Source organism: Psammomys obesus, unplaced genomic scaffold (genome assembly GCF_907164565.1).
Source record: "Psammomys obesus unplaced genomic scaffold, mPsaObe1.curated_primary_1811, whole genome shotgun sequence".
NCBI lineage: Eukaryota > Metazoa > Chordata > Mammalia > Rodentia > Muridae > Psammomys > Psammomys obesus.
Window position 1 is genome coordinate 18,818,004 of NW_026592118.1, and position 11,005 is coordinate 18,829,008.

Genomic DNA, 11,005 nt, shown 5'->3' on the forward strand with positions numbered 1-11,005 from the left:
TCTATTATAAAGCGATAGGCATGGATATGTCTTTCCAAAACTAAAAACAATGTCTGTATCGTGGCTAGAATTCCAACTGATTGAAATAGTGTAACTAGAAATTTCTACAAACATGGAGGGGTATAATAAGGAATGCAGTGAGCTGCCATAACAGATCAGACCAGCATAAAGAGTCTTTGTGGAATATGGAAGCAAGAGGAGGCAAATACAGAAAAAAAATACACTTAAATGAGATTGGGGGGGGGGCATATTGAATTCTATGTTAAGTAAATAACTATTGCGTAGATTGGAAGAACTAAGTAATAAAAAGAAATATAAGAACGTGGCTATTGGAAGCAACATTCCAATGGCCTCATTGGATAGAATTACACCCCACCCATGCCATGCTGGATAGGTCAGAAAATAGAAGAGCAGAAAGATATTATTGTAACAGCCGAAACATTCAAGCACAGGAACAAAAGTTAAGACAGTGATTATGGGAATGTAATATCTAACTCACAAGGACTTGAAGCAACACTGCTTTAAAATGCAGCTTACCCTGGGGGTGGTGCAGGGTGGAAGCCTGTTGCATTTCATTCAAGGCCATTTTATAAGTCAGCAAGCTTGGCCTTCAATCTCATTACCATTGAAGACTGAATCTTCCTGATCCTTAGTTTATTGTGAAATATTAGTAATAGCATTAATAAATGTGCTACGGTCCTGAGCCAAGAAGGATATTGAGGCACTTTAAAATTTTGAGTTTTGGTAATGACGGCATACATGGCAACATTATAGGTAAAGAGAAATAAATATGAAAAGAAAGTAAGATGGCATTTTACTTGTTTAAATTGAAACCACAGTACAATTTCCTCAAGAAAAAAAAAATTAAAGACATTAGAAAGTTGTGACTGTATTCATGAGATAGGCTATTGTTTAATTGGAAAATGGAGGCTGTTGTAGCCATATGAGTAGGAAATCAAGGAATGGTGGCACATCATTGGGAGGTTAGTAAGTCTGCCTCAGCCTTTCATCCCTGATGTCAGACTATGATGAACCCTTTGTATCATGGTGACAGGTTTTCCTAGCTTGGTATTCACTCTCTAGTCAGTTTCCACAATAGATTTAAATAAATTTATTCATAAGAATAAACTCATTGCCTGAAAAGCATTTTCTCAGGCTTTGTATATCTCTCAAGTTTCTCAGATATCGGCAAATATCCACTTAGAAAAGTACAAGATTTGCTATGTAAATTAGAACGTTTTTTAAAACGAAGTAGGAACCCAGAAGTCAAGGTTTTAGATTAACATCATGTTATATTTTGACTTTCACTATTTGCCTCAGATGCAAACTAAGTGTCAGATTTACTTTCCATTGCCATAGTTTCAACAAATATTGCAAATGCAGTGTTCTCCCATTATGAGAGCAATGGCTGTTTGACAGAGATGCAAGTCTTTGTGACCTTTGGTAGTGCTTACTGCAAATGGGCAAAGAAATGATCATACAATCATTGGCTTAATTTTATCTGTCCTGAAACTTAACCCTTTAAGGAAATCATTATCTTAATGGGTAAGAAGAGAAGTGATTATTTGGCCTATCTTATTTTCCTCTTGAGAATTTGTCTCTGCTTTCTTTGTCCATTGTTCCTTAAAAGCTCAGAGGCTTTCAAGAACCACCTTTTTTTTTTTTTAGAGATCACACTATACCCAAACCTTCTCAAGCACTCAAATTCAGGCCTGTTCTTCCTAAGGATCAAAGCTATCACCATTTGCTAAGCAGCATGTGATAACAGAAAGTCAAATAGAATTCACTGTTTTGAAAATTTTCATCTACAAAAATGAAGATATTAAAGTCCTAGTGTCAGAAGTAAGATTTATGCTTCTGAGCACTTGGCCAGGGAGGCCCAATATATCCCCCCCCCCCAAACCAACACTGCAACAGGAGCAGCAGCAGCAGCAATAGCAAACCAGTACAGGCTCTTGACATCCCTCTTGGCTGCCAGCAAGATCTAGAGGATAGACCTTGCTTCTGTGACAGCACACACCTGCACAGCCAGGTAATGAGAAACCCAGCCGTAACTGAGATGGATGCTTGCTCCTTGCTGGCCAGCTCTAACAATGCTGGCATATGTACAGCTGGCTGAGAGGGAAAATACACTCAGAGTCTTACCCAGCTGTAAACTCTATAAGATAAAATCCCAATTTCACATGTACGAGGTGCCCAACTTTGCAATCATGACACAACTTTCATAAGAAAACCAACCACTTTCTGATTGGCATTGAGGCCCATTTCTGAGCAGAGAAAACCCATTTCCAGAACTATAAATTCCACTTGATGATTTGGGAACTAATAAACCTTATAAAGGATCTCCTCAGTATATATATAACTAGATTGACATAGCATCAAACAACCTTTTAACTATTTATGCCAACAGATGAAGGTTTTTCTCAGCCTTTAATCAAAGAAACACTCTCTTATCAAGAACAGCATTGGATGTAGGTATACATACGTGTCCACAGTACTGAGAGTGAGGGAAGCCTCAGTGCTTAGCCGTAAACAAGAAATTATATTGCTCCCTCTAAGGATCTTCACATAAGATGGTGAAGAAATAATATAATAGGCGGAAGATTGGGAAAAGTGCTAAAAAGTGCCACCCTTTGGGCATGGCATGACTGTTCCAGCCACCAACTCTATGCAGCTGTGCTTGTTCATACAAAGCGTGCTCAAGGCCGGGCTTTAAAACAAGCAACCATTTACAGGAGAGGGGGTCAACGGTCCCTGCTGCTGCCCCACATCTGAACCAGTTGACACTGATAGCTCCTAAGAAGTAGTCGTGACTGTCAGTCGTGACTGATGAGCCCACCAGGCTCCAGTGAGTGTTCCCAATCCCTCGGTCCATAGTTGGCCCTGGTGAAGCTCACTACATCTCAAAACAAAGCAGGTAAGGCTGAAAAGGGGCCTGTAAGGAGAAAGAGGGAGTACTAGGGGCTGAGAGTTATCAGCATAAAATATATACATGCATGCAAATGCCAAAGAGCAAACTTAATTGAAAAGGAAAGAATGTTATAATCTGTCACAAATAAATGAACAAGTGCCTTAGAAAATCTCAGTGACATCTCACATAGGACTTTTGTTGAAACAGGCACCATTCCTTGACCTTTGTCCAACAGAGTTCTGACTGTGCTCAAATAAATAACCAGCGGCGACTGCCTAATTTTTGAGTAGTCTAATAAATATTTTCACTAGACTTTTCTTTCTTCTTTATTATTATTTTATTTATTTATTTTTCTCTCATACAATACCCTCCCAACCCCAACCTTCTGCCTCTCCTTGATAAGAAGTCTGCTGTGGCTGCAGGGTGAAGCCATTCAGCTGAAGACTTACTCTCCTTGCTAAAATGTAAGCCAAGTCATGTTGGCTTTCTCCAGAAATCCCCTCCAGCTGATAATGTGTATGCTTTCAAGCATCACACCCTTCTCTGTGGGGTATTTTGTATGTCCTGATAGGTCTCCAATGAGGTCTTTGTTGCAACTGAAATGCATTGCTATGGATTGCTTAGCTCCCTGTGCATTATCCTTTTACTCTAAAGCTCATCTGGACACACTTCCGCTACAGAATCATTTTAAGGAAAGAAGGGTGTTACTCTGTTCTAAAATCACCACTTCTTTTATTAAAAACTTTTTTTAGAATTATAAAGTATTTATTATATTTAAAATCCCCACCATGTTGCATTGCCAGAAAACAAATTATTTGAGGCTTTATTACTCTTTCTATTTTGTAGCGAATGAGCTGCAAAGCATGTTAAAATACAACTTTGCTAGAAATTAAAGCAGAAAGCTAGGGCATGGGAGCATGGTCACTTTGCACATCTCTTGCTGCACGAGTATGGATATCTGAATTCAATCTGTGGAAGTAATGCAAAAAAAATAATTGGACACGATCTAGTGCTGGGGAGACAAAAAAAAAAGGTATATTTGGGGGCATGGCGGCCATATAGACTTCCTCCTAATGAATAATATTCAAGGTAAACTTCTGGCCTCTACACACGTGTGTACACATGCTCATGAACACACACACACACACGAATGCGTTAAATAAAAGACATGCAGAGGGAGAAAATAAAATACAAATATAAGAAAACTTCGAAGCATGAGCAGAAGGGAACCAAACAGACAAAATTTAAAAAGAAGGTCACAATGATGACTAGACATTTCGTTTTTCCACACTGGCCTTGCCAGGTTTCAGCTCTCAGCTAGCACCATTTGAGTGCTTAAGGATAATTCACCTAATCATTTGCATGTGGTAACAGTTATCCCAAGCAATTCATATTAATAAAGAGTAAATGACTCATGCAAGTTCAGACACATGTTAGTTCTGGGGAGGAAAAGCCCAGGCATGTGTGCATCTGGTGTCACTCTGAGCTACCGGCGATCAAACTGTACACTTCGCTGGCAGTTCTGCAACAGCGCTCTGCCCGCCCGCTACCGAGCTTCACAGGGCTTCGTGTGACCCTTCTTTTCGTTTCTCACCACTGCGCCACAATTCCACTCCAGTGTCTCAGCCCCACCGTTAATGACATTTTTACGTGTGAAAGTCATGATTTTGTATGAACGGTGCCCTACGTCATGATTTATTTCACTGCTTATTTGTCCCCAGTTTGGGTAACTCTTCCTCACATTTCACAGGTCAGTCTTACCACCTCATCCTCCCAAAAGGAAAAGAAGGGAAAAAATTTTTTGTACAGTTCTTGAACAGGATAAATGTTCTCCTATATTCTCGTGTCTTGGCTTACTTCAAATTACCAGTGCACAAAAGTGAACTATTTCACTTTCCAATCCTGAAATTCAAGAGAATTACAGTGAGGGACAATATGAAAAATATCTTCCTCTGTAGTCTTCAGTGAATCAAAAATTTGACATCGAATCTGACATATAGCTAGTATTATTTTTTGCTGAAAGGATAAACAGTTTCTGTACAGAATTTTCTTTTGAATTATTTAACAGGCTCGCTTCTTCCAAGGCTGTTAAACATATTTCTGAGTTATTGCCATTATTTTGAGTGTGTGTGTGTTTGTGATTTTTTTCTCCTGAAAATGGTGACAGCAAAATTGTTGCACCTTGTAACAGTTAAACAGAAAAAGTCATATTGTACCAAAATCTCAGTTACTTGAAATAACATTTTTTTTTTGTTGTTCAACCACTGCACTTGTTCCCTTCTCTCTGATTATGTTACAACTAATCCCCAGAGTTGGCAGTGAGATAGATATTAGGAGGAATAAGGTTACTCAGACACAGCTTCCTGGATGAGATTGGTTTTTTTTTGTTTATCTGTTTTTTTAATTAAAGACATGTTGTGGTAAATAAAAAAATGAATGTTGGGCTATATAATGTTCATTGTTAGCCTTATAATTATTACAGTAATATTATTTACCTAGCTATCACAAATAATAAGACACAGATATCTATTAGATTTTATAATTGCCTCATTTACTTTGGGCGAGGCAGATATTTCACCTACAGTGTGTCAGTAACCTCACCATCCACCTCCCAGCCCCCATCCAGTGCCATCCACCTTAATCATTCCTATCTGGACTACCTTCCATCCACAGTCCCATGCTACTTGCTTGTATTCTTCATCTGGGCCTTTTCACAACATTATTGGAGTCCTTCCTCCCTGCCCATGTGATTCCTTCTCGAAGATAACTCATCGTGGCATCCTTCCGTCCTTCCTCTTTTCCCAGGCCTCTGTCTCCCCGTGATTCTCCAAGTCTCTCCAAGCCCCAGCACCTTAGCCACACTTTCCCCGTTCTTCCCTGCCTAGGTATGTGCTGTTTAATTAGCTATTCAGGGAGGTTTACACACAAGGATAGGTGTGCCCAGATCCTGGAGGCTAGTAAGATGCATCACACCAATCTCCAACGAAGACACCACAGAAATAAGGTGCTTTTTTTCTAGAATGTGAGGATACTACAAGAAGACCACATCATAACAAATGTACTTGCCACAGGAAGATGCATTAGGGTTTGATCTTGGGGTTCTCACATTTCAGAACTTGTTTGCACTTAAATGATATCCTGACTGTGGTGTTTTGTTACAGTGAGAGAACCAGGCCAGACCTCCCTCCCCCAGAGTCACCAGGAATTAGGCCATAGATCACCAATTACAGGAAGATGATAAAATTCCCTACCAGAGGAATAGCCTGGAGGTAATCACAAGAATGGGAAGTTATCTTAACCCAGGGTGGGGCCTCTGTGCAGGACAGCCCGGCCTGATAGTAGAACTTTCAAGGAAATGCCTAAAGTTCCTAAGGTCTATAAATAGCCTGCTCATTGTTGGTTAGACACAACCACTCAGTAACAAGCTTGCCCCTGCTGAATGTCACCAATTGTGTAACTGTACTGTAACCCTAAATAAAAACCTCTCTCTCCCTGAGCTCTGGGCTCTACACCCTGCTGCTGTGTGTGGGGCTGAGATCGAGCTTGTAATAAAAGACCCTGTGGCATTTGCATCAGAATGGGCTCCTTGGTCTTTGGGGTCCTGGAGACTTACATAACAACAGCAGGCCAGGGTGATTTTAGATACAACAGGGCAGGAAGACTACCAGCAAGATTACCAGCAAGACTTTACCCAGCAAGGTATATAAGGAGATACTCACATTTAAGGGTGTCTTGGTATTTATGAGATGAAGCGAATTCTGAAAGTAGAGTTCTGAATAAGATATAACAAAGGAGAAAAGGTGTACATTGCTGCACATGCTGTAACAATCCTTTTCAGTTTTTGTGTTTCCATTGCATTCATCTTTACCTATCTGAATATGCTCCATAATAAGTGAACTTGAACGTTTACAAAAAATCTGGTTAAAAAAAATTCGGTTATTTATAATGTTTTCAGTATTCCTTAAATCAAAACTTTCTTTAGTGTTATCCATACCAGACAATGCAAATACAGATAAGGATAGTTGGCCATCACAAGACTGGTATGGTTTCATTTTTTTAAAATCCTTTCTTCAATTATACCTGTAATTTACTGCTTATCTTTCTTCATTCCTTCAGGCTTTTTAAAATTAACTAATTCTGACAACCAACCAAATTTCAAGGCAAATACAAAATAAAAAGGCATAGACTCCCTCTACACTATTAGAGCATAGATTTTCACTTTTTATTTATCCTACGTAAAAGTCTTCTCAAGAAGTACATGACATAAAAAACTTGAAGGTTTGGGGTTTGGGATTTTAGGAAATCTTTGTTTTTGACCTTTCTTTTTTATATTAGTTACAGTATATTACTTTGTATCCCACCTGTAACCTCCTCCCTCATTCCCTCCCAATCCTACCCTCCCTCCCTCATCTCCTCCCTGCCCCTTTGTCCACTGATAGGGGAAGTCCTCCTCCTCTTCCATCTGACCCTAGCTTATCAGTTCTCTTCAGGACTGGCTGTAATGTCCTTCTCTGTGGCCTGGTTAGGCTGCTCCTCCCTCTTGGGAGTGGAGAGGAGGTCAAAGAGCCAGCCACTGAGTTCATGTCAAAGACAGTCCCTGTTCTCCTTACTAGGGTACCCACTTGGAGACTGAGCTGCCATGGGCTACATCTGAGCAGGGGTTTGAAGTTATATCCATGCATGGTCCTTGGTTGGAGAATCAGTCTCAGAAAAGACCCCTGTACCCAGATATATTTGGTTCTTGTGGAGCTCCTGTTCTCTCCAGGTCCTACTAACTCCCACTTCTTTCATATGATTCCCTGTATTCTGCCCAAGGTTTTGTTATGAGTCTCAGCATCTGCTTTGATACACTGCTAGGTAGTCTTTCAGAGGCCCTCTGTGGTAAGTTCTTGTCCTATTACTTGTTTTCTCATGCTTCTGATGCCCATCCTATTTGTCTTTCTAAGTGAGGATTGAGATCGTCTTACCCCAGGTCCTCCTTCTTGTTAGGGAAATCTTTTATACCTTCCTGAGAGTCTAATTCCAATAAGGACCTTCTTGCCTGACATCTCCCATCTGCGAGCAATGGCAGACTTCCTTTTCTAGAAAACAAACAAATAAATAAATTTAAATTAATTAATTTAATAAATTTATTAAATTTAAAATGAATTTTAAAATTACAACATTTTCTCATTTCTATTTGCTCCAGGTCCCTCTCCCTTTCAAATCCATATTCTTTATTGTTCTTATATATATTATATGAATAGATGGATAAATGCAATCTGCAAATCTTTTCAGTGTTGAGTGTGTATTTTTCTAGGGCCATTTGGTATTGGATAATTTTCTGAGTGTTCATCTCAATGGAAGGCTAATTTTCTCTCTCACAGCATCTCTCAATATTGTTATAGCTCTTCATTTAGTCAAGGGGCCTGTGTGGTTATCCTCATCCACCTTGACATGTCAAGAAAGCTCAGTCCTTCAGAAGACTTCCAGGACCTGTATCTCTTAAAATCTTTCCGTCCTCTCTCCCATGGTCTTCCTTTCAGTCTTATGTGTAAAAGTTGTGTTATAGATGTACTCAGTGGGCCTGGGGACCCCCTATCAGTTGTGGCTTTTTGACTACTGGTTCCTGTCTGCTGTGAATAAAAGCTTCTTTTGAAGATTAAAAAAAAATTATTACAATTAATTCATTGTTTTTCTGGATTGTAACCCCCTGCCTCATCTCCCCCTGGTCCCACCCTTCCTCCCTCTTTCCCTCATCCCCTTCCCCTAGCCCCGTGAAAGGGGGAGTCCTCCTCCTCTGTCATCTGCCCATAGCTTATCAGGTCTCATCAGGACTGCCTGGATCCTCTTCCTCTGTGGCCTGACAAGGCCACATTGCCAGGGGGAAGTGATCAAATGGTAGACAGCCAAGTTCATGACAGAGACAGCCCCTGCTTTGATGAAAGGTAGGAGTTACACTTATTGTGTGTATAAGTATGATCATTTTGAATGTATTCAGGAAATAAACTAGTTTAAGAAAGTGGCAATCGTGGTTCTCCTCTGAGATCTGTGATCTCACTAGCTATGTGTGGTTGGCTAGTTTTTCAGTATCAGGCATGATTTCTCTTCTACTGAACAATACCTACACGTAATTAGATGGCTGTCGGTTACAGCTAAGTTATAAGCATCTCTACAACACCTGGTGAGAGTACTTAACATACCAATCACTGCTGTGGTTCATAGGCTGAGTAGGACTACTATTGAAATCTTTCTGTGCTTGCAGGTTGCATAACATCTTCAGGTACTATGAAAGTTATCACTGAGTGAGGAGACATTTGGATAAGATCTAACCCGACCCCTGACTCCTGAGTTCAAAGTCTATGGCATCTTTAGCAATAGCAATGCCCTTTCAGTTTCTGGGAGATAACTCGGGGCAACAATGATAGCCTATATCATTTGAAGAGTCTCTGGGACTCCTCTGACCAATAATACAAAAGTGACTTTTCATGCCTGGTACTAGATTTTTGTTGTTATTTTTGTTAGTCTATGGCTCTTAGGAGTGCACTATCACCCAAAATAGATTTAAGTAATTATAAAATGATCTAATTCCTTATGTATTTTAGTGTTATTTATCCTTTCCCCATCCCTCTCCTTTGATTAACCTCTCTTACCACTTTATACTTAAGACTCTCACCCCTACTTTCTCCATTTCCCCCTTACCTTTATATTCCTGTCTCTTGCATTTCCTCCTCACCCTGACCCCATCTTATTTTTCTGGTTTATGTTTTTACTTAGGGTTATGGTTAGAAACCCACAACTGAAAATTCAAAGATGGGACCTATAGATGAGAAAGAACATGCGGTTTTTGTTTCCTTGATCTTCATTAAATAATATATTCTAGTTCTATTCCTGGTCTGTATATTTTATGATTTTATTTTTCTTTGCATCTGAATAGTATTCCATTGTGTATATTAAGCATATTTGTATTATTTAATCATCTGGTAAAGAACTTGTAGGTTGTTTTCAGTCCTTAGCTTTTGTGACTAAGCAACAATAAGGTTGGCTGTGCCATTATCTATGGAGTAGGAACTCAAGCCCTTTGGGCATATGCCAAGAAGTGGCATAACTGTCATATCAGAAAACAACACAAAGATGAAGAGAGTGCCTCAGTGGATAAAGTGCTTGCCTTGCAAGCTGGAAGACCTGAGTTCATATTCCCAGGACCCACATGAAGCTGAACTCAGCATTACATATCAATGTGCTGAGATAAGAAGAGAAAACAACAGAATGTCCAGAAGCTTACACACACACACACACACACACTTTAAAATTAAAAAAAAAAAAAAAAAAAAAAAAACGCGTAGGAAAGAAATTTACCCAGAAATCCTCCTGAGCATGGAATGTCCTTTACTTAAATATATTTTATCTTCAAAGCATTCCCCAAGTACAAAGAACCCTAGAAAACATGAATTGACTTTCTGACTGCCTTACTAAGCATGGAGCCACACCAATGAAAGAGTAAATGAATTAATGCATCTCTACAACTATTGATGCTAGAAGTATTCTGTCTGCTATCTGCTCTTTTTTTAAAGTTCCTCCAATAAGTTGTAACTTGCTATTTGCATTGTCTTCATTGTATTATGAATCTCTAAATTCAATCCTTAACATTGGTTTGGTTTATAACTTAAGAACAGTATTTTTAACTCCCAAAATTTAAGGTTAAATTACATGAAGCCATTGTGCCCTTCTAAACAGTGGAAAAACATTTTTTCTTTTTTTTTATTTAACTTTTATTAATTACACTTTATTCATTTTGTATCCCCCCATAAGCCCCTCCCATTTTTATTTATTTCTACTTTATTTTACTTTGAAAACATTGGGTACAAAATAGCACAATTTTTTGAAGAGAGTCTACTTTCTGATGAGTCTTTTTTTATATTACCCTACAAAGCTTCCAAAAGCAAGGAACTATTATCTTTGAGATGTTTGAGCAGTTGAAAATTGATTCATAAAACTGTTATGAAACAGAAGCAAAAGTTATCAGTTTTGCACCTATAGATAACACTAAAATGACATAAACTATATTCTACTTGTCAGTGGTCTAGATAGATTTAGAATCCAGAGTTTCTCTAA